At 35.5% G+C, this 25437-nt stretch overlaps 1 long non-coding RNA gene across 3 annotated transcripts; it reads right to left on the bottom strand.

The window, feature by feature from the left end:
- Positions 1-13517: 13517 nt before the first annotated feature.
- LOC110776571 (uncharacterized) lies at positions 13518-24883 on the bottom strand. 3 transcript variants are annotated; one of them, XR_008933103.1, is made up of 6 exons: positions 24543-24883; positions 24235-24354; positions 17720-17831; positions 15016-17631; positions 14804-14872; positions 13518-13795 (listed from the first exon to the last, which is right to left on the bottom strand). It is a non-coding gene; the product is annotated as an uncharacterized lncRNA (long non-coding RNA). The 3 variants fall into 3 exon arrangements; XR_002530188.2 differs by lacking the exons at positions 13518-13795; positions 14804-14872; positions 15016-17631 and having other exon boundaries at positions 17633-17831; positions 24235-24358; positions 24543-24830; XR_008933102.1 differs by lacking the exons at positions 13518-13795; positions 14804-14872; positions 15016-17631 and having other exon boundaries at positions 17633-17831; positions 24543-24830.
- Between the last annotated feature and the right edge of the window lie 554 nt (positions 24884-25437).

Genomic DNA, 25437 nt, shown 5'->3' with positions numbered 1-25437 from the left:
TGATTTTTGTTTCAATTCCGCATGTAAAAGGCATTCTAAAATTTTGACAAAAAAAAATTTTTTCAGCCGAACCCAGAATTCTCAAATTCGAAGCCTAACTACGACTTTTCGGAGGTTTTAGTTTTTCGAATGCAAAATTTCGTAAATTTAAGATGTTAAATTAAATATTTGCGATTCTTGTTGATAAATCTTGAATTTTTGATTGACCTACTGTATATGTTTAACAAGTTTGAATGCCTAGCCTTGTTAATTATGCAATCTAATTTGTAATAATGATTAATTTGTTGAAAATTGGAATAATTTAGAATTAATTTGATTTTCATAATTAGTTATAATTTAATTAGATACCTATGATTAAAAACCACCATAAAAATTGTAAATTTATGTTAAATTTTAAATTTTTATGACCTAGACTTGAATCCATGTTAATCGGAAATCAATTAAATAATAAATTTTCGATTTTTCGCCCTAAATTTATGAAATTAATATGATTTATTAATTTGTATTAATTTTGAAAATAAAATTTTAATTTTTATGCGATTCGCTCATATAACTTGCACGCACAAAGCAATGGACGCTACGTGTTACCCTTAAGGGGTGTTGTATAGTTCGGGCATGCGACGACGAGCAAGGGAGCTCGTCGCCCATGCGGTACGAATGCAGTGAGCAAGGGCATGGTGCACGAGCACAAGGCAGCAGCCCTGCCTTGTGTCGTGGGCTGTGAGCAATGGGCGCATGGGCAAGGGCGAGAGCAAGGCACGAGCAGTCGCGTGTGGGCAGCAAGCGTGCTGCGCCACAGCGCGCACTGCCTCGCGCAAGCGTGCGGAGCCTCGCGCGCAACGAGCGCTAGTGCTTGTTGCGACGTGCGACGAGAGCTGCGCCCAGCAATGGCGTGCAGCGTGCTTGTTGCGACGTGCGACGAGCGCTGCGCCCAGCGATGGCGTGCAGCGTGCTTGCTGCGACGTGCGACGAGCGTTGCGCCCAGCGATGGTCAGCAGCATGCTTGTTGCGACGAGCGCTGGCGCGCACCTTGCGATGGGGAGCAGCAGCGATGCGACGCAGCGCATGGGCTGCGCGCACATGGCCAGCGATGGTTGTGTGCGTGTGGCCCATGGGCGTGCGTTGCGTGGGGTTGTTGCGTTGCGATTAGATCGTTTTGAAATTTTAATTTGAAATTTTCAGTTTACGTAATTTTAATTAATTTTAAAATTAATAATTTAAATTATTTTCTTGGATTTTAATTTTGAATATTGTAATTATAATAAATTTTATTTATTCTAATTATTTTACTAAAATTAAAATCATGAATTAATTTAAATACGACTGAAATTAAATTAAATTTATGGATTCAATTATAAATTTATATGAGCTTTAAATTTTAATTAAATTTGTATGTTTCCGGTTAGACTAGAAATACATTTTTATGTTTAAAATTAGTAAAGCATATGAATTTATTGGTTTAAGTGGGAGCCCTTTTAGTCATATACTCTTGCTTAGGTCTACAAATCCTTAAGGTTAAAACAACTTGATTAGAATTAATAAGGACTGAATAATTTGTAGATTATTGGTGCCCTTGATTAATTGCTGCAAATGTTTATGTGATGCATAATGTGTTTTACTAACCAGCTATGTGGGTCATTCATGATAATGAATGGGTGAATGGTATATATTGTATATGTACTGTTTTGCAGGTTATGAAGTGACTAGTATGGCCCAAATAGGATAGAAAATATGGTCTGCGTACCATTAATTTGAATGTAATTGGTCTAAAGTACCAAAGTTGTTTTTAAATTCAAATATGGTCTGCGTACAATCAAATAGTTGTAATTAGTTTTAATTATAGCTTATTCTATTTGAAGAAAATGGTGCCTCCCACGGAGATTTTCAAGACGGACTTTGAAGTTAAAGCTTCAAGATGAAGTCGGGCCATACTAGATCACATTTATCTTATGCATGTTTTAAATTATTTATTGCTTTTAAATATGTCTTAAAATGCATGAGATCAAAGCTTGATTATGTTGTATGATTAAGGATTTTAGTTGACTTAAAATCTAACCAACATAGTAAGAGCCTTAAGTTCCAAATTTAAAAATTGAGTTAAAAGGTGCCATGCCAAAATATACACTTGCTTGGATATCCTTTACATCAATCTAGTAATAGTTTTCGCTCAGCGAGGTGTTACTTATTGGTCCTAAAGGGGCAAGGTACACAAATAATTGTGAGTACATGTTAGTTTTGGTGAAACTCAACGATATAAGTAAGGATTCCTTTTATGTCGTGGCAAAATCGATAGGTTTACCTAATAAGTTCTTAGACGTACCTATCAACCAAGAGTAGTTTCTAGACTATTAGCAAAAGGCTTTTGCTTACCTAAAATGTTTTAGAATTGAGTCGACAAACTGTGCTTAATTCTTCAATGGTTTTAGGGTCTTGGAATCATTTTATTCACACCTGCCGGAACACATAATTCGAATGAAATGCTAATGACTTGTTTAAATTGCATGATTGCTTTAATTTTCAAGTTATTAATCATGATAAATGTTTAGACTTTGCATGCTTCAATGTATGTTTTAATTATTGTTTATAATTAAATATCTTGCACTGCAATAAATCCTTTTAGAAAGGTAACAGTAAATTTCCTTGATTGGTAATGAATCCAAGAACGATTCACGGAAATGAGAGAAAATGAGAAATTTAAATGTACGTTTCTTTTATTGACTTTTATGGTTGTTTTCGAGTATCAAAGTCGAATGGCAAACCGATTGGTGCTTGTGAATTCAAAATACAATGTAGTTTTGAGATCATAAAGCATTGAGTTTAAACGCTCAGCTTTACCAATGGTTAGCAACCTAAAATCTTAGTCCATTTAATTCTCGAATGAGTCTAGTCCCTAGACATTCGAATAGATCAATGCTTAGAGAACTTTAGAAGCTTCTGGTAAGATCATCTAGTTGAAACAGAATATTCAACATAAATTAAATGGTAAGAACCCTTGTTGGGGTGACATTGGACATGTCTAAACAAAGTATAAAAGTCAACACTAGAGAATTCATTCTTAAGGCTATAAGAAAGGGTACAAGAAATAGGAAAACAAGGAACAAGTGAAAGGAACTTACAATTCCGTTTCTACCTAAAAGTTAATGTTTAAAGAAAGTGACCTGGCAATCAAACTTCCTTGGTATCATATACCGCTTGAGGTTCTTACTTCGGTAATAACTCAAACAATGGAAGCTAAGCTACACTAATGGCCTACAAGTGGGAAATGAAGCATGGCATTGCTACATTAATTGTAGAGTCATCTAAGTTTGTTTTAAGTCCTTTCAAAGGCTGGAACTTAATGGCTATTTTGTTCCATAATCAGCATACCTAAATTTCTGCTTCAAACACAGAAAGACTCACATTCAGAAGAACAAAAACAATGCTTGTTTGTTTGTTTATTTGAATGAAATGGTCATTTACGGGTTGAGTCAATATGCTTGATTAAAACAAACAACTCTTTAAATAAAAACTTTACTAGGTTCAAATCAACCCCTTGATTTGAGTTCCACTAATCTTTGGCATTTTTGCTTAGACCATATCAACAAGTTAACATTCAAAAGCTCTATTTTGATGGACTTTTGAAAATTGATTGATTTCTAGATCAATTTAAGACAACTAGTCTTACTTGTTGAAAGTAACAAAAGATATGAACTATTGTTAGAACGCCTAGACAATAGAGTTCAAAGCTAAAGAAAGATTTTATGACTTTGTTATTTCACATGGATTTGAGTGAATATAGGTTTATTTACTCATATGTGATATAAGTTGAATCTGTTTGGCTAGTTCAAAGATTCAGAAGTATAAAATCCACTTGGCAAGAAATCATAAAGATCTAGGTTAGATCATGTTGATGATTACTTGAGACCAAATATGATCATCAATGATTGTGTGTTGTAATTTCACAATCTAGGTCCATAAGATATGGCATATCTTAGTTGGAATAATAGAAGTCAATTAGTACTTGATTCGATTAATGATGAATCATAAAGACTTTTCCTATAATTTCTAAAACAAAATGCTCAACTACCACCAAACTAAAACAAATTCGTCAAAGCTATTGAAAAGTAATTTCAGAATAACTTTTCATAAAATACATCTAGAGAGTTGCAAAACTCAGTGGGAGCTTAGTGTTTGTCATTCGACAAACTAAGGCCCAAGTATAGATATATGTTTCATTGTGATTTATTCAAATGAGACACAAGGGTATTGTTTCTACCACGAATTTTTGAGAACATAATGTTTGTTTGCTCGAAATAATGTCCTTCTGGAGATTCGTTTCTAAAATGACAAGTGGGAGAAAATAGACCTCGAAAGTCTTCGAGGCGAACAACAAACATAAACGGACATTCCGGAGGCTTTTCGAAGTGCTTCAGAAAATCCGAACTTATTCTGTAAGGACTTTACAAGTGGCTTTAAAGAATAGACATCTCTTAGAAGACTTTACAAGTGCTTCAAGGAGAACAGAATATTCAAAGGACTCTCAAAGTGCCTGTTGATATTCTATTGTTTGATGTTCTATACCCAAGTAGGCATAGAGTTCAGGTCAATGAAACTATGAGATTCTTCTATTAATAGTGAAGAAACCTACAACTTGCAGTCAAACTATTAATGAGTTTGTGACCTGTAAGAAAGCTATGACGAAACCCAGATTCCCTAAAATGGTTAGAGGCCATATATAGACTCAAATGTTTTAGATGGTTAAAGGCCATAAAACATAACCAATGTTTTGATGACAAAATTGAAATTTTGTTGATTTGCAAGAATAGTTTCACACCTATTGGTTGCAAGTTTGTTTTAAGGATAAAAACCATCAAACATGGAATTGTGTTCACACACAAAGCTAGATTAGTTGCTAAAGGTTACAAGCAAATTCATGGCATGGATTGTGTTGAAACCTCATACATAATCGTAATGCTCAAGTCTATAATTCAAGCAATGATTGCATATTGGTACATATGACAATTGGATGACAAAACGTATTCCTCAAACAAATGTTGGAAGAAAACTATATACATGGCATGTCATAGGATTTATGGATCCAAATAAATACTTGAAAAGGAATGCTAACTTATGAAATCTAAGTACAGATTTAAGCAAGCAATTAGGAATTGGAACTGTATTTTAGTGAAGCTAATAAGCATTTTAGTTTCATAAAATGTACATAATTCTTATAGATATATAAGAAGTTTAGTGGGAGTACATAAAAACTTAATTGGTCCCATGTGTATCACACATATATCTCTCTATTGTGAAATAACATTCAAATGCTAATGACTTAGATTTGAAATTATTCATCAATGACGGACCAAGGCGAAACTTAGTACATACTGGGTATTAAGATCTATTTACAAAGATCTTATATTATTGTTTTGGATTAAGTAATGGCATTTACTAAATCAAGCACGAAATACTCCATTGGAGATATTCGACCCATGTGAATAAATCTAAGTAATGAATGTTTGAACTATGTATAAGTATTTACTAAGTTAAACATCAAAGGATCTAAGTAAGATTCTTAACCTATATTATATGTCAAAGAATTTAGCTGGATTTAGTATCTACTGAAACTAGATGAGCTAAAGTTACATGAATAGAATTCAATTGGAAATTATTCTGCAAAAGAATCTATTATGAATGATATAATATGAGGATCGCCAAAAACGTATCGTATGACTTTAGGCATGACGAACATATACCAATCTCTATTGATCTAAGTGAAGATCAACTAGATTGAGATCAAGAATACTTATGGTACTTGAAAAGGTACATAGGAATAGTTCTTGATTCAAGGAAATAAAGATATGCTAAATATTGATGCTACACGCATAAACACTGGCAAAGGATCAAGCAAGACCCTTTGGAGTTAACCATTGATAAGGACGAGCTATAGAGCATCGTGTTTTGAAATGGCAACATGGATCGGAGACCATGAGTTGTTGCGTGGGAAATTAAAATATTAATTTCTATGTTCTAAGATACAGTTGGAAAGTTTTCCACATATCTGTGAACTGCTTGGATAAGTAAATCCAAACAAAGCATCACTAGCAACCTAAATAGTTGAAGTAAAAGTAATTATTGCCTAAGAAGCAATAAAACAGAGTTGTTTGAAGTTCTTCACTGAAATTGGGTAGATCACCTATCTGCTGGCTTGATGGTTCTTCATTGAAAAATGCGTAGAACCACTCTTGAAGCAAGAAAAACGTCTGCTAACTTGATGGTTCTTCATTGCAAAATGCGTAAAACCACTATCAAAGTAAGAAAGACTAGATCACATAATAAACAAACTCAAAAAGATCTTATCATCATATCTCGAAGAACATTTGATGAAAAGGATATTAAGATTAGCAAAGCATGATAACTAAACCTATGCAACAAGTGAGAAGCAACACTCACATTATAGCACTGGAAATCAAGCATAGCTTTGAATTTCATGAACTGTTTTAAAGATGGGTCTGAGGCCCATGGTTGTAAAACATTGGGGTTGAACATTTATCAAATATGAAATGTATTTTCATATTCCATTTAATCTTGGTTTAGTATTAAATGATGAGTCCCTTCAATTTGACAAAATATTCAAGATAGACTGTCAGGACCAGTCCTGTGACTAAGAAATGTCTATCAAGTGAACTTGAATGTCAAAGGTTGAAAATGGTCCCTAGTCGGAGTTTTCTATAAAATTGGACGCATAGAAGACGTTAGACGATTAGAATGCAAGATGACTAGTAGTTCTGTTTCTTCAACTATGTGGACATGGCAATGTCATAATCATTTGCATAGATACTTACTTTGGGAAGACTAGTATCGGACAAGACCTATGAAACTTTACTGTAAGAGATGAAAATCTGTCATAAGTAAATTTCATTAAAATTATTAGACACTAAATCCTCAATACCTGAGTGATTTGAGATTACTTGTTTGAGAACTGGTTGCTTTGACGTTGACCAACCGTCGCACCGTAAAAGGAGGCTATAAAGGCAACGCTCAGGTAATCACCTATCAAACGAAGTCTAATCTCAAGATCGCAAGATTGGGATTGTCCTCCCATAAATCGGGATGAGATGCTTAAAAGTTGTACAAGGCCACTCGGAGAGCTAGAAACTGTGAAATGCATGGCCGTGCTCGGATGAATCATAGGCTATGATTATCTGTTTATTTGATCAGTTGAACTCTGAAACCGAGAAACACCTCTGGACATAATAAGGATGACAACTCTTACCTTATGTTCAAGAGCAAGCATCGAGCGACAAAGGAATTAGGAAATGCACACTTGTCCCTAAGGACAAGTGGGAGACTGAAGGAAATAATGCCCTTGGTCCAAGTATGCATTCTATGTTAAGTCTAATAAATGCGGTTCAGTATTAATTAACAAGTTAATAATTCAGTGAGATCAAGTGAGCTGAATGCCTAGCTAGAGGCCGCTTCAGTTCAAGTGGAATTAATGATATTAATCCACAGCTTACTCATGACTGAACCCGTAGGGTCACACAAATATTACGTAAACGGATCAAGTATTTAATGGCATTAAATACTCTATCTATGGATATTCGGAATCGACGGATCTTGGTTTCAGTGGGAGCTGAGATCGTCACAAGCAAGAAATGAATACTCCGGAAACGATGATACTGCCGGAAACGGAAATATGGATCGTATCGGAAATATAAATATTATCCAAGTCGTAGATGTTGCCGGAAACGGAAACATGGTACGTATCGGAAAATATTATCGGAAATGGAAATATTGCCGGAATCGGAAATATTGCCGGATACGGAAATATTGTCAGAATCGGAAATATTATCGGAATCGGAAAATAATTCCGGAAACGGAAATATTAAATATTTGTTCGAAACGGAAATTAATTCCGGAATCGGAAATATTAAATATTGTTCGTATCGGAAATGAATTCCGGAACCGGGAATTTAATCGGAAGCGTATCGTACGAATAAGCATCGGACGAGGCCTGCCGGACGAGGGCCCAGCACGAAGCCAGGCCATCGCCCAGCAAGCCAAGCGCGCCACACGAACAGCCAAGGCCACGCCAGGCCCAGCGCAAGGCCAGGCCATGGCAGCGCGCGCAGCAATGGGCTGCGAGTGGTGCTGCTGCTCGCGTGGGCTTGCGACTCGCGTGGGCCGAGCGGCCGTGTAGGCTGTGCGCGGGCATGGCCTGCACGCTCGTGGGTCATGCTCGTGTAGAGTTTGTGTTCACATACGAAACCTAAATTGTATAGGATTTGTTTGATGATTAAATTCCTAATCCTAAAAGGATAAAATTAATTAGTTAGAGTCCTACTAGGATTCTAGTTTAACTAATTAGTATCCTAATAGGATTCCAGTTCCTTTTCCATACCTCTATAAATAAGGGCCTAGGGTCATTATTTGCAGGTACGATTGAAGTATTCAAAGGGTAAGTTTTTGAAAGAAAAATCAGCCATACACTTGCAAACACATAGCCGAAATTCCTAGTAACCTTAAGGGCGATTCTAGTTGGTCTAACTTGAGGCGGATCCGGAACGACATTTGGAGTCCTAAAGACTTGTTCTTGTTAGGTTCTGGCGCAGCTAGGGAAGGCACGCTACAACATGTATGCATCAATTCTATGCTAAATGATTATGTGTAAATAATATGCTTTCCTGGCTTTATGGTTTTTCCGCATGATTTATGAATTGTCATATGTATCATAACCTAACAGATCGAATGATCACCGGATGGTTTGAGTAGGAGACGAAGTGTTTGATCGGAGAATTGAGCTTTCCGGGGATGATTAACTCGATGTATCGCTTGTGCATAGCCTCGCAAGATCCCTCGTTGGCTCGCAAGATCCCTCGTTGGCTCGTTAGACCTCTCGTTGGCTCGCTACATCTATCGTTGGGTCTCTACATCTATCGTAGTGCCTCATCGCTTCATGGTTGCTTGCTTCACTAGGCCAGCGAGGGATGGCTCGCTAGCTCCCTCGTTGCCTCGTTGCTCGTCGCCTTGGCCTGCTATGCATCTCACTAGGCCAGCGAGGGATGGCTCGCTAGCTCCCTTGCTGCCTTGTTGCTCGTCGCTTTGGCTTGCTGCACTTCACTCGGCCAGCGAGGGATGGCTCGCTAGCTCCCTCGCTGCTTATAGCTTCGTTGCTTAGCTTGCTACACACACGCGCATGGCAGCGAGGGATGGCTCGCTAGCTCCCTCGTTGCTCTACTTTCTTGCTAGTCGCTCATCATCATGCCAGCGAGGGATGGTGCGCGAGATCCCTCGCTGCCCATGCCTCGCAATCTCTCTTGCCGTGTGCGCGGCTCGTGCTCGGGTTTGGCAGCCACGTCATCGCTCCATCGACCAATCATCGACGACTTTTATTTTTATTTTCTTATTTATTTATTTACTTTATTATAGAAAATAGGAGCATATAAATACTCAAGGGAATTAATTTATTTCTCTCATGTTATTATTTCCTGAGAATTCTTTTAAACGCTTAGTTTTATTTTTCTCTCTTCATATTATTTAGCCCTAGTACACTCCTTTCGATCGATCAATCTAAGGTATTTTTCATAATTCCTTTTGCTTTAATTTATTATTATTGTTTTCGTTCCTTAGTTTAGTTTTTCCTTTGATTATGAAATTCATGTTTATTATTTCTATCATGTTTGTTAATTCAATTATGAGCGAGTAGTCGTATTCTAGGGTTAAGTAAGGGAAGCCATGTTTATACCATGATTATTATGCATAAAGTTTGTTAATTTATAGACTATTGCTTGAGTATTCCGATTGATTTGTTTTAATTGTTGATTCATGTTATCGGCCAATTTCATGAATTGATCGATTATCTAGCTAATAGGAATTAGAATCGAAAGATCGTATTTTTAGAGGCTTAGTGCAATTGGAAATTCTGATTATGTTAGCGACCGTACTGCATATGTTGAATTGAAAGTGTTAAGACCCGACCGTAGGATTAACATGTACTTTAATTACTCGGCTTAGTTTATTCATTTATGGATTGATTTGTGTTCTTGGATTGGTATAAGCATGGTGAACCGAACAGACGCCCTAGACCTTTTAATTCATTGATAATTTCACATTTACATTATTGCTTTAGCTTCATTAGTTAATAATATCCAAAATCAACTTTCGTTATTGAAATAGTTCGTATAATTGGGCAAAAACTAATAGAACTTGTCTCCCTGTGGGATCGACCCGTATTTGCTAAGTATCTGCTAACAACAGACACCGTGCACTTGCGGTATCACTTTTTAATTCATCAACTGGGCATTAAGATTTACAGAGATAGATCTAAGAAGATGATTGGACTCAGTCAAAGCACTTATATCAATAAGGTGCTTGAAAGGTTCAATATGGCAGACTCCAAGCGAGGCTACCTACCCATGTCTCATGGAATAACTCAAAGCAAGACTCAGTGCCCAAAATCACTAGATGAGCGTAGACGAATGAATGGGATTCCATATGCATCATTGATTGGTTCAATAATGTATGCTATGATATGTACACGCCCGGATGTTGCGTACGCACCCAATGCTACGAGCAGATACCAGTCAGACCCAGAAGAGGCACATTGGACTGCTGCCAAGAATATTCTGAAGTACCTGAAAAGGCACAAAGATGATTTCCTGGTCTATGGTGGAGATGATGAATTAATTGTTAAAGGCTATACGGACGCAAGTTTCCAAACCGACAAAGATGATTTCAGATCACAGTCTGGGTTTGTCTTCTGCCTCAACGGAGGTGCAATAAGCTGGAAAAGTGCTCAGCAAAGCACCATTGCGGATTCTACAACTGAAGCGGAGTACATTGCTGCACATGAAGCAGCAAAGGAAGTTATATGGCTAAGGAAGTTCATAGGTGGACTTGGTGTAGTCCCCTCCATTAAAGGACCGATAGCTCTGTATTGTGATAATAACGGAGCTATTGCACAGGCAAAGGAGCCTAGACACCACCTGAGAGTCAAGCATGTACTTCGTAGATTTCACCTTCTACGAGAGTTCGTTGAAATAAAAGAAGTCGAGATAAGCAAGATTGGAACTGATGACAACATCTCAGATCCATTAACTAAACTTTTGCCGCAGGCGAAGTACAACTCGCACACTACAGCTATGGGAATCAAGGATGTTGGATAATGGCTTTGATACCCTTATTTAATGTTTTAAAGTTTTAGAGTTTAATACTTTGTAAAACATTATTGATTAACCATTCACATTAATGAACAGAATTCATTTTTCCATTTAATTTGTGGTTTATTAAATGATGAGTCCCTTCAATTTGACGATATATTCAAGATAGACTGTTAGGACCAGTCCTGTGACTAAGAAATGTCTATCAAGTGAACTTAAATGTCAAAAGTTGAAAATGGTCCCTGGTCGGAGTTTTCTATAAAGATGGACGCATAGAAAATGTTAGACGACTAGAATGCAAGATGACTAGTAGTTCTGTTTCTTGAACTATGTGGAAATGGCAATGTCGCAATCATTTGCATAAATACTTACTTTGGGAAGACTAGTATCAGACAGACCTATGAAACTTTACTGTAAGAGATGAAAATCTGTCATAAGTAATTTAATTAAAATTATTAGACACTAATCCTCAATACCTGAGTGATTTGAGATTACTTGTTTGAGAACTGCTTACTTTGACGTTGTCAACCGTCGCACCGTAAAAGGAGGCTATAAAGGCAACGCTCGGGTAATCACCTATCAAACGAAGTCTAATCTCAAGATCGCAAGATTGGGATTGTCTTCCCATAAATCGGGATGAGATGCTGAAAGTTGTACAAGGCCACTCGGAGAGCTAGAAACTGTAAAATGCATGGCCGTGCTCAGATGAATCATAGACTATGATTGTCTGTTTATTTGATCAGTTGAACTCTGAAACCGAGAAACACCTCTGGACATAATAAGGATGACAACTCTTACCTTATGTTCAAGAGCAAGCATCGAGTGACAAAGGAATTAGGAAATGCACACTTGTCCCTAAGGACAAATGGGAGACTGAAGGAAATAATGCCCTTGGTCCAAGTATGCATTTAATGGTAAGTATAATAAATGCGGTTCAGTGTTAATTATACAAGTTAATAATTCAGTGAGATCAAGTGAACTGTATGCCTAGCTAGAGGCCGCTTCAGTTCAAGTGGATTAATGATATTAATCCACAGCTTACTCTTGACTGACCCCGTAGGGTCACACAAATAGTACGTAAACGGATCAAGTATTTAATGGTATTAAATACTCCATCTATGGATATTCGGAATCGACGGATCTTGGTTCCAGTGGGAGCTGAGATCGTCAAAGGCAAATTATGAATACTCCGGAAACGATGATATTGCCGGAAACGAAAATATGGATCGTATCGGAAATATAAATATTATCCAAGTCGTAGATGTTGCCGGAAACGGAAACATGGTACGTATCGGAAAATATTATCGGGAATGGAAATATTGCCGGAATCTGAAATATTGCCGGAAACGGAAATATTGTCGGAATCGGAAATATTATCGGAATCGGAAAATAATTCCGGAAACGGAAATATTAAATATTTGTTCAAAACGGAAATTTATTCCGGAATCGGAAATATTAAATATTGTTCGTATCGGAAATGAATTCCGGAATCGGAAAATTAATCGGAAGCGCGTCGTACGAATAAACATCGGACGCGCTTGCTAGACGCAAGGCCTAGCACGAAGCTAGGCCCAACGCATAGCGAAGCCCGCGCGACCAAGCAAGCAAAGCCCAGCCAAAGCGCGAGCAAGGCCAGCAGGCGCGTGCCCCTCGTGGGCTGCGAGCAGTTGTTGGGCCAGGCCTCAGCGCGCGCGCATGGCGCCCCTCGTGGGCTGTTGTGCGTGCGTGTGAGTTTGTGCTTGTGTACGAAACCTTGATCGATTAGGATTCGTTTAGATTGATTTCCTAAATCTACTAGATAATTAATTAATTGAATTTAAGTTAAATTCAGATTAGTTAAAATAGTTTCCTAGTAGGATTCTAATACCCGATACCCATACCCTATAAATAGGTGATCATGGTTCACAATTTATAACGAGTAATTCAAGTATTCATTCAAGTTTTAGGCTTAAAACTCAGACTTTTATTTGTCATAAAAATCCGAAATTTTCATAGTACCTTAGTGCAATTCTAGTTAATTAAATCTAAGGCGGATCCGAGAGTGTTGTGGACTATCTACGGAGGGACGACACTTGGAGTCCTAAAGACTTGTTCTTGTTCGGTTCGGGCGCAGCAAGGGAGGGCACGCTACAAAGAGTTTGCATCCTAAATTATGCTAATTGTTATGTGGCAATTAATTTGGAATTCTGGCTTTTATGGTTTTTCCGCATGATTTATATTCAATTATATGTATCATAACCTAACACTTGGCATCCATAAGGAAGATAAGGATTCCATGAAATTCCATAATTACAGTAACAATCATATTCATCGATCCTTGTCAATCTATGTTCGGGTCATCACCAGGGCTTGTTAAGTTTCCAGGTGTCCAGTTCAGTATAGTCGGAACTACTGCAAACATAAACAGAATCGGATCAACAGCCTCACTAATAGTCGGCGAACTCATGTTTACCAGCATTGTATTTGTGCAATTATCAGCAAAGTTGAAAATGTTTACGCGATAAAACTCAATTGAAGAAGGAGATCAAATCTGCAACACCCACGACCAGTGCAGTTATCTATTACCATATGACTGCTATTGTTACAAACTGTTGTACACCCACCTAAGAGGTTGTTGTTTCTGTCCATCACGAGGGCGCTGCTCCCACAACTTCCTACAAAAACATAACTGTCTGATGAAAATGAGTTGGGAGTTCCACTGAGGTCTATGCTGCGGGATCTTATCATTTGTATTTTACTTCTAAATGCGGTTCGCATCCTGCAAAAAGTATAGGGCCAATCACCCCATACTTTATTTAAGGCCATACAATTACACGATTACAATTTTAGTTTACTTTAAATGAGATTTAGTTTACTTTAAGAAATATTTAGTTTACTATTAGGAAACTGCTACTACTCAGCTAAAAGCTTTTATTAGTTTATGTTCTTCTCTTCTGCCTAAACATATTTGTTGTTTTATAGCACAAAGTCAACCTTGGTCAACTTTCTTAACCCCACCTACAGTACCCACCATCAGAAGCTACCATATTTTGTTTACTTTTGAATCATTTCTATATACTTTTTCATTTTTTGCTTTACTTTTGAGTCAGATAACATATGAGATCGCTAAGTGCAACAACACCAAATAAGCACCAAGGTTATGGCACTGTCCAACTTACATGATTAGATCGAGGAAGGAAATATGAATTACGGCTCTAAATTAAAGGGTACTTACAGGATTACATTAGGAACAAGATTAAAGCCTCCCCTTTCTAAGATCCCCAAATGTCATGTGACAATTAATAGGCATCTAAAAGCACATTACATAACGTCTAGAACACTTGATAAAAGGATGAAAATAACTAATTTCTTGCACCCAACCTCATACCTATAACTACAATTGACCTTTTGATATACTTATCAGTTTACTTTAATAGAGATTTAGTTAACTTTTAAGAGATATTAGTTTACTTTTGCACTTCACTTACCAATTGGTGTTAAATCCAGTCATTAGGGCATTTTTTCAAACAGTTGGCGTGCATCTCAATTCAGACTCTTCAAGAAACGAACAAGAAGTATCATCATAACTCCAGTCTAATAAAGACATACAGAAATGGAAAAAAAGATTTCTTAGGTATCAATGCTCAAACTAATTGCGAAGAAAACTGAAGAAACTTAATTACCTAGAAATCAATTTGGATTGAACTCGCAACTCTTGACCTTGTCTTTAGGCATTTCGCAGCAAATTCAATCTGCAAAATGATACGAAATTTTATCTAATTACCGTAGAAGAATAAACAATGAATTTGAGAACGAAGATTACATCAAATACGAGATGAATCTTACGAAATTTGATAACCTAGAAATCTAATTGAACTTAATTAGAAACATTTACCTTCAATTTTGAACTTGATGATTGCAGATTCAAGTTAATTGAAATACTGCTGCAAAAGAAATTAGATTTAATTAATCAAATTAAACAATTAGTATTCAAAATTTTTAACTTCAGATTGAATAATTTACCGAATCTTGGACGAATTTCGGGAATTTGAAGAACGAGGCTTTCGAAAAAGCCAGAAACCGTGCGTCGCTTTTCAAGAGCAAGAGAGAGAATATGAGGTATTTTGGGAAGTAGAGAGAGAAAGATGTCAGTGTATTTTGACAAAAACCGAATTTATGAGATTAAATCTCATCCGTTCATTCCATCTAAATCATATGGTTGCTAATGGTTCTCATTATAGGAGAGGTTCTCATCTTAAGGGAGGTTCTCACAAGAACCTGGTCCTATATATATATACCACCTCCTTTGGTAAGAACACTTCTTATGGTAAGAACACTTTTACACTCTCCGTGTTCTATATTTGTTCAAACATGTTCAAAATTTGTTCAAACATTTTCAAAATTTGTTCAACCATGTTCAAAATTTGTTCAACCATGTTCTAAATTTTTTCAATCATGTTCTAAATTTATTCAACCATGTTCTAAATTTATTTAATAATGTTCTAAAATTTCAAGCTCATGTTCTAAATTTATTCAACCATGTTCTAAATTTATTCAACCATGTTCTAAATTTATTCAAACATGTTTTAATTTTATTCAACCATGTTTCAAAATTTTAAGCTCATGTTCTAAATTAATTCAAGCATGTTCTAAAATTATTCAATCATGTTCTAAATTTAATCAAGCATGTTCTAAATTTTGTTAACCATGTTCTAAAATTATTCAAAAATGTTCTAAATTTGTTCAACCATGTTATAAAATTATTCAAGCATGTACTAAATTTGTTCAACCATGTTCTAAATTAATTCAACCATGTTCTAAATTTATTCAACCTTGTTTGAAATTTATACAAGCATGTTCTAAATTTATTCGACGATGTTCTAAATTTGTTCACTCATGTTCTAAATTTATTCAACCATGTTCTAAATTTAGAACAAGTCAACACAAATACATATATGAATGTTCTAAATTTTCAAGATCGTGTTCTAAATTTATCCAGGCATGTTCTAAATTTATTTAACGATGTTCTAAATTTGTTCAACCATGTTCTAAGATTATTTAACCATGTTCCAAATTTATTCAAGCATGTTCTAATTTTATTCAATCATGTTCTAAATTTTCAAGCTCATGTCTAAATTAATTCAACCATGTTCTAAAATTATTCAACCATGTTCTCAATTTTCAAGCTCATGTTCTAAATTTATTTAACCATGTTCTAAATTTATTCAATCATGTTCTAAATTTATTCAAGCATGTTCTAAATTTATTCAACCATGCTCTAAATTTGTTCAACCATGTTCTAAATTTATTCAACGATATTCTAAATTTGTTCAACAATGTTCTAAATTTAGAACATGAGAACCTAGCTAGTCAACACATATACATATATACATGTTCTAAATTTCAAGGCTCGTGTTCTAAAATTATTCAAGCATGTTCTAAAATTATTAAACATGTTATAAATTTATTCAAGCATATTCTACATTTATTCAAGCATGTTCTAAATCCATTCAAACATGTTCTAAATTTATTCAAGCATGTTCTAAATTTTATTCAAACTTTCAGCATGTTCTAACTTTATTCAACTGTGTTTCAAAAAAATTCCAAGCATGTTCTAACTTTATTCAACTGTGTTTCAAAAATTATTCAAGCATGTTCTAAATTTATGGATGTTCTAAATTAATTCAAACATGTTCTAACTTTATTCAAAGGTGTTTTAAATTTATTCAAGAATGTTTTATCTTCATCCAATAGTGTTCTAAATTTATTTAAGCATATTCTAAAATTATTCAAAAATGTTCTAAATTGCATTCAAGAATATATACATCATAGCTAGTTTTTAATGAATTTATATATGTTTGTAGGTTGTGAATTGTGATGCATCTGTACTAGTATATCCAACCGCCTCCAACAACCAAACAGAGAAGACAACAACACAACACTTCGAGATCTTGATGTAATAAACGCATGAAAAAGAACAAAAAAATAATTAAATTAATTTAATCTGATTTGAGGATTTGGAATTGGAATTTAGAACATGAATCTGGATAAATTGAGAAATCCATTGAAATAGAATTTTATTTTTGAATTGAGAAATCGATTGATTTAAGAATCGAAAAATCGATTGATATTAGAATCGAAGAAATCAATTGATTTTAGAATCTCAGAAAAATGAAATCGGTTGATTTAAGAATCGAAGAAACCGAAATCGAAGATATCAAAGAAATTTACAGAAATCGAAATCGAAGAAATCGGAGTAATCTTACAGAAATCGAAATCTGATTCGCGAACACAACCACCGCCACCAGCATATTTGGTTCGAAAACTGATTCGCGAACCACAACCACCGCAACCGGCGATTGAATCACTGCGACCATTGGAACATTGGAACTGCAGAAGATTACAAATATGCTAGTAGCACCTTTGCCACACTCACGGGATTACGGCCGAAAAGCAGGGGTTTCCTTCGAATCATTCTTTATCAGCATTTCAAGATCTCAACATAACAACACTAGAACATTAAAAAAATTTATCATTATTAAAAATATATGGTTCTATTATGTATACAAATATATACAAGAACTTCATTTTCACATTACATTGGTTGACATTAGATAGAATAAATTGATCACAAGTATTTGTTTTGTTTTGCACAGATTGATTTCTTCATTGGTGAAGGGCCCTCTGGTACGTTGTAAATTTTGTGAGTACCTACAAATATGAGTAAAGTACATTATTATGGGGGAAAATGAGTAGACATGCATGGATATATACGAAGTAAAATAAATCAATTACCGAAAAATAGGTCCAATGAATTGTACGAAGTATTAACTTACAACAAGGTCTAATTCAAAGCACACATAGGAATCCAATACCGACTTTCAAATGTGTCCTTATGAAGTAAAATAATTACAAGTACTTGTAACTTTTAGTTTATCCTTAGTCTGATGGAGATTACCTAATCTTATATTTTCGTGATTTAATATTTATATTAAATTTGTCGTTAGATAGGTCTAGGAAAAAATAGCCTAAACTCAGTTGAGCCTGTTTAAGGATCATGCAGAAACATGTTGTATGGATTGAAGAAAGGGGTATGATGTTCTTGGTTGTAGGTGGATGGCTTGTGTTTCTGTCTTTTTCTGTTGTTAGGGTCAGTGTTGGCTTGTTGGGATTATGCATAAACTTTCAGTTTTCTGCTGTTGGGGTGTAGTTAGGTCCTAATGGTGCTTAGGGTTAATGCTAGTGTGTTACAGTCAGTTGGGAGTGAGTTTGTTGGTTACTGCTCGATGTTTGTTAGTTCAACATGAGTCGGTTGTTGACTTGAAATAGGTATGATCTGGTGACTGTAGTTTAAATTCAAGTAGTCAAGGGGATGGTGCGGAAAGGAGGGTGCTGGAGGACTATTTTTTTGGTCTTGCTCATGTTCAAGTGGAAGTTGGCTGCTTAGAAGAGGGTAACTTGTCTTTTTTGGGACTGCGGGAAATGTTTAGGTAGCAACGAAGCTTCAGCAAATATCAGTCAAATAGAGCTAGCTAATAAGATGAAATCAATTATCAATAATATTAAGTCTACAACATCACGGCTCCCATCAAATCAAAAACCATACGACTAAAAGTAATTCCCAACTCTATTCAGTTTGATTCCCTAACTACAAATAAAAAGTTTTTTATTCTTTTACTTTCTTAGAAAAACAAAAGGCGAAATGATTGTCAACTAGCAACTTAATTAGTTCATATCTACTAAACAATCAGTATATCATAAGAATAACAAAAACCTCAAGCATCCCCTAACTTCAATATAATACTAAAAACTATGTAAACCATGTAGTAATTCAAATCTTGAAGAAGAAAGAAGAGAAGCATACATATGTCAAACACATTCAGCAGAGGAATGGATTCCGGCAGCATAATTTCCTCTAATAAACAAGCACCTAATTAAATTACCTCATAAACATGGTAGTTCTCACTTCTCAGCTCTAATCATCCCCAAACTAAAACATAAAGTCTTTTTTATTTCTTTTACCTTCTTTAAAGAGGAGAAAGGCAAAATGATGGTTAACACTAGAAACATAACTAGTTTACATCTGCCAAACAATCACTATATCATACAAGAGTAAAAGAAACCTCAAACAGTTAGCAAACCTAACTTCATTTACTAAACATTATGTAAATATTAAAGAAGAAATAAGAGAAGCATATTCATGCCACAACTTCCAGCAGAGGAACAACACCAGTAGCATTTTCTTGACAATTAAGAATCCTCAAATGCCTAATTCTGAACGAAAGAGAAAAAAAAGGCAAACCAAGATCAGTAGATCGTTACCTCTTTCGAATAAAAAAATAAGAGCACCCAAATTGAGGAGAAAGAAAATGCTGTAAAATGGATGAAAATTAAAAGGAAGATAACCAATTTATCTCTCCCAAACAACAATCAACCAAAATAACTTGAAACTATCTGAAAAGGAAGCTAAATTTGACGGAAATTTATAAAGAATTTGTTCCAAAATTAAGAATTTACATTAACAATAAACAAAATAATAATTGTCGTTTGTGGATCCAGTGCTTGCTATAGTACAAATTCTAACTTTTAGATTAAAGATGGGTCGATAGATCTTTAGCATAATTCATGAAGAAAAATAAATGGAATAAATTTAAAGCTAAGAAGAACTTGAACCTGGACTCCAATAATCGAGTGTGGGCAAAACAAAACCTTAAAAACGTGACTTATAAGGATCAATGCTATGACCAAACTCAAAGGTATTAAACATATTTAGCATCCAACTAAGCACAACTTAAAACTACATGCCGGCCGGCCGGGTCGGGCTGTGGTACTTGACGAATGCGGTTCGTAGGCGTGGGGTGGGTTTTGTGGACCGGGTTATTCTTTTTGGTCATAAGTGGTTTTGACTAATTCTAACGGTCAGAAGAATTAATCAATCCACTAAATGTTGTGACTGCCCAATTACTCAAACCACTAAACGTTGTAACTGCCCACTACTAGCCGTTTATGATTGTTACAGTCTTCTCAATAAATACTTCCTCTTCCGTTTTTCATAAAACACACATTACAGAAATTGTTCTCTCTCAAACACTCTTTTTTCTGGGCAAGTATTCTAGTCTCCAATCGAGGCTTGTGAGTGCACACAAACCTTGGTGTCGTGTTAACCATAGAGGGCAACCGCAAGTGTTCTACTGCATCGGAATTAGTGAGAAATTGTCGTTCAAAGCAGTGGTTCGGCCACGGCGCAGTAAATTGTGCAGTTCGTAGTTACGTAATATCCAGATAAGTCGATCTAATTTTATAGCTAACAATCTAAAAGACAATTCGTTATGGCTATGAATTCGAAATTCCTGATACCTGATATGTCTAAGTTAGAACCTCTTGATGGAAAGAATTATAAATGTAGGGCTGTTAGGATGCGGTTTTATTTAGAACAAATCGATGTTGCGTATGTTATTGTTGATGTTGTGAAACCTGACGATGAATCTGAATTGCATTATTTTGAGTTGAAGTTTGCTAAGGATGATAGAACTTGTAAGGAAATGTTGTTGCATCATATGTCGAATGCATTACTTGATATTTATATGGGATATAATCATGCTAAGGATATTTGGGATGCTTTAGATAAGAAGTATGGAACTGATGATGCTGATACTAAACGTTACTATGTTAGTAAGTGGTTAGGCTTTCAAGTTGAGGATGATAAACCCATTATAGATTAGATTCATGCTTATGAGAATGTGTGCATTGCTATGGCTGTTGAGCGTCTATGTATTTGTGATATTACTCTTGTTATGGTTTTAATTGAGAAACTTCCACCCTCATGGAAGGACTTTAGAAATCAGTTAATGCATAAGAAGACAGACCTTACCTTAGAGGAATTCGTAGGTCACCTGAAACTTGAGGAGAAGAATCGTATTAAGGATAAAGGTCAATCTTTGTTTTCTTGTTCTGCCGAATCTAATCTTGTTGAACCTAAGGGCAATTTCAGTTCCTCTAAGGTAAGGTCTGTCTTCTTATGCATTAACTGATTTCTAAAGTCCTTCCATGAGGGTGAAAGTTTCTCAATTAAAACAATAGCAAGAGTGATATCACAAATACACAGACCCTAAGCAGCCATAGCAATGCACACATTCTCATAAGCATGAATCTAATCTATAATGGGTTTATCATCCTCAACTTGAAAGCCTAACCACTTACTAACACAGTAACGTTTAGTATCAACATCATCAGTTCCATACTTCTTATCTAAAGCATCCCAAATATCCCTAGCATGATTATGCCCCATATAAAAATCAAGCAATGCATTCAACATATGATGCAACAACATTCCCTTACAAGTTCTAGCATCCTTAGCAAACTTCAACTTAAAATAATGCAATTCACATCATCAGGTTTCACAACATCAAAATTAACATTCCTAACATCGATTTTTGTTCTAAATAAAACTGCATCCTATTAACCCAACGTTTATAATTTTTTCCATCAAGAGGTTCTAACTTAGACATATCAGGTATCAGGAATTTCGAATTCATAGCCATAACGAATTTTCTTTTAGATTGTTAGATATAAAATTAGAATGACATATCTGGATATTACGTAAATACGAACTGAACCATTTGTTGCGCCGTGGCCGAACCATGCTTTAAACGAAATTTTGAGCTACCTCTGATGCAGTAGAACACTTGCGGTTGCCCCATGGAAAAAAAACGCGTTCGCGGTAACGGTCGCGATGTCGCGAAAAACGCTCATAACGGTTAAATAGAACGGATCGCGGACTTCGCGGTGTGAATTTTTTTTTAAAAATCACACAACTCATTTTTTGAGCTTCTGAGCTCATATTTTTTATATTTATATCATACTAATGTCTTAACTATTATAAATTCTCTATATAGGACATTTTATATTTAAAATGTAATTTTTTTTAATTTTTTTATTAATGAAATTGTCAATAAATTTATTTGACTATGAGTATAGAACATTTAATTCAACTAACTAATACATAGAATTAATTAACTAAGACAAATAAGACTGAATCCTTTGAACTAATTCATCTTACACCACTAATTACATAAAATAACAATAGCTAAAACAGTAAGTACTACCTCCGTTCCTAAAAGTTCTTTACGCTTTCCGTTTTAGTCCGTTCCTGAAAGTTCTTTACACTTCTACTTTATTCCATTTTTACTCTTATTTGGCCCACCATAACTTACCCACTCACAATACTTTAATATTAGTTTCCACCCACTCACATTGTTGGACAATTTATAGCCACTCATTTTCCATTTGTTACCCCATCATCACATGTTCACCAAAATTCCTTAATTACCGTGCAAATAGTAACCGTAAAGATCATTTAGGAACGGAGGTAGTATAAGTAAAATAAAGTATGTCAAAAAAAAGTTACAAATAAGTAAAAATAAAATGTACGTAGTACATGGATAAAAATCAGTTGCACAGTTGGAAGATTCCTTTGTTAAAAGAAGTAAAAATTAATTGTCAAAAATAAAATAAAAAATAATAAATGATGGGAGAGTGAGAGACAGCTGTATTTCCTTCCCAATGAAGACAAAGAGTCAAAGACTCTTGGTAATCGGTGCTACTTGTAACTACTCCTACAGTCCTACAGTATCATCTTCTTTAATTTTCACCTTCATCTTCCTCCTTTCTTTCAAAATTTCAGATCTTTCCTTCATTAATCTACATATGAGAGATTATAAAAACCATCTACAACATCGAAGATCACGGCATTAACTACATAAACTCACTAAAAATTCAGGTATGTTATTCTCCCATAATCAGAATTGTTCATCTGAAAACTAACGCCGAAGAACGATTCATAACGCTAAAAAAAGGTTCATAACGGCGTTCCACCGTTATGTAACGGAAATGCGCCGAGTTTTGTGTGAATTCTATTAAACCGTTATAGAACGGGGTTTCTCGGAACGGTGGGTCTGAAATCCGTTACAACTCGGGCGTTCTATAACGGAACGGGCGAGTTTTGTTTCCATGGGTTGCCCTATATGGTTAACACGACACCAAGGTTTGTGTACACTCACAAGCCTCGATTGGAGACCAGAATACTTGCCCAGAAAAGAAGATGTTTGAGAGAGAATGTAGAGAACAGTTTCTGTAATGTGTTTTGTATGAAAAACGGAAGAGTAAGTATTTATTGAGAAGACGGTAACAGTCATAAACAGCTAGTAATGGAAGTAGTGGACAGTTACAACATTTAGTGGTTTGATTATTTGGGCACTTACAGCATTTAGTGGATTGATTAATTCTTCTAACCGTTAGAATTAATACCACTTCTGACCAAAAAGAATAACCCAGCCCATAAAACTCACCCCACGTCCGCGAACCGCATTCGTCAAGTACCAAGTACCAAGGCCCACGGCCCGAGCCCGACCCGGTCGGCGCACTCGTATGTGTGTTGTGTGTCCACCCATGCGACTCTCATGCTTTCTTAAACAAGTGTTTCACTCAAGTCCTCAAATATAAACAATAAATGAAGTTGGTGTTTATCTAATGTGGAACTTTTCGCATTCTCACTTTTCCCACTCTTTTTCTTTTGCACTTTTACTAGGACTTCCAACAATTCTGACTTTTAGATTAAAGATGGGTCGATAGATCTTTAGCATAATTCATGAAGAAAAATAAATGAAATAAATTTATAGCTAAGAAGAACTTGAACCTGGACTCCAATAATATAACAGAGTGTGAGCAAAACAAAACCTTTAAAACGTGACTTATAAGGATCAATGCTATGACCAAACTCAAAGGTATTAAACATATTTAGCATCCAACTAAGCACAACTTAAAACTACATTCCTTCAATAACACACATGCCTAATAAATTACTAATTATGTCAATCTGCAGATTAGTACTTTAAAGTATGAAAAGGAATTTACCAATTCAACTAGTTTTTTCTTTTTGCACATAATTGAACTACTTGAAAGAATTTGAAATGTCGTATACCAATTTTCCATCACATTTACATAAACAAAGAAAGAAAGAAAATAAATGAAATATAGTTGAGAATTAACGAAATTGCAATGTAACAAAAACATGATTTAAATAAAAATAAATAAGGTATAAATCTGAGTTACTAACGTTGATCCTTTTGGAAACGTAGCCAAATGGTGGGGCCATCATCGAGCCAATGCCGATGAAACTACCTTTGTGTCAGTGACGGTGCTACTATTGTTTTGGCATGTTACCCATCGTCGCCAGCTCCCTGCAAGACAACTTACTAATTAAGTGTATAGAGGTTTCTGAAATTATCTATGGAAACCATCACCATAACTGGTATTTGAGAGTAGAGAAATCAAATGAATTTTTGGTTTTAAATCTGACTTACGTTTTGGAGAACTGGCTGGAATTTCAAAATTAAACCAAAAATTTAGAGTTAAAAGGATTACCTGCCTTATAAACTACAACTTGAGGCGGTATTTTGAACATGCTAGAAAGATATACCGGCGGAGAAAACCATGAAATTAGCAAAATCACATTGATCTCCCCTGCGAAGAAACTTAACGAAGTGGAACTTCTTGGTATCTTAGCTTTGGAATCTCTGTTCTCCCGTCTTTATCGCGAGTTTCCACTTCCATAGCCATTGCTTCCAACGAGGAGAAGAGTATCCATGGATGAAGTTTTCGAGAGGAGCGAGAAAAGTTTACACAAATTAAGGGTTTTGATTTTTTGTGGCAAAGTATTCGTACTTTTGTTAACTACGGGTCTGGGTCGCACAGTCGTTAAGAGAAAGAGTGTCAACTTAACAAGTTTAAAGGAGGTCCACCTTAAAACCACATGGCAATAAAGGGTTCCACCTTAAAATCACATGGCAATAAAGGGAGTAGCCCTTTGGCCTTATTAAGTGATTTAATCTATCCTCTTTTATCAATATTTGGCCCAGAGTAGACGGTTCAAAGTCCCAGCTGCTAGGTTACACCAAAACGGATACGGACACAGATACGGACACAATACGGGTACGGGGATACGCCATCTTAAAAATGACGGACACAGGAAATAATAAAATTAAAATAATATAATATATCAAAGAAAATTAAAATCATTAATAAAATAATATGCAAAAAGTAATTAAATTTGTCAACGACATTCAAATAAGAAAATAGAAATATACTACATAAAATGACAGGTAATCATCTCCTCTCACATTCCTCATTTTTGTTCTTCCCTTGTAATAACTTTCACTCCTCCCGGAAAGTAGACGGCGATTGTTGTGAATGAACACCAAACCTTCATAAACATAAGATTAGATTCACATGATGGATGGAGTAAACCACAAAGGAGACC

Source organism: Spinacia oleracea, chromosome 4 (assembly GCF_020520425.1).
Source record: "Spinacia oleracea cultivar Varoflay chromosome 4, BTI_SOV_V1, whole genome shotgun sequence".
NCBI classification, from domain to species: domain Eukaryota; kingdom Viridiplantae; phylum Streptophyta; class Magnoliopsida; order Caryophyllales; family Amaranthaceae; genus Spinacia; species Spinacia oleracea.
Note: the sequence above shows the minus strand (reverse complement) of the source record. Positions and strands in the feature narration are given on the sequence as shown.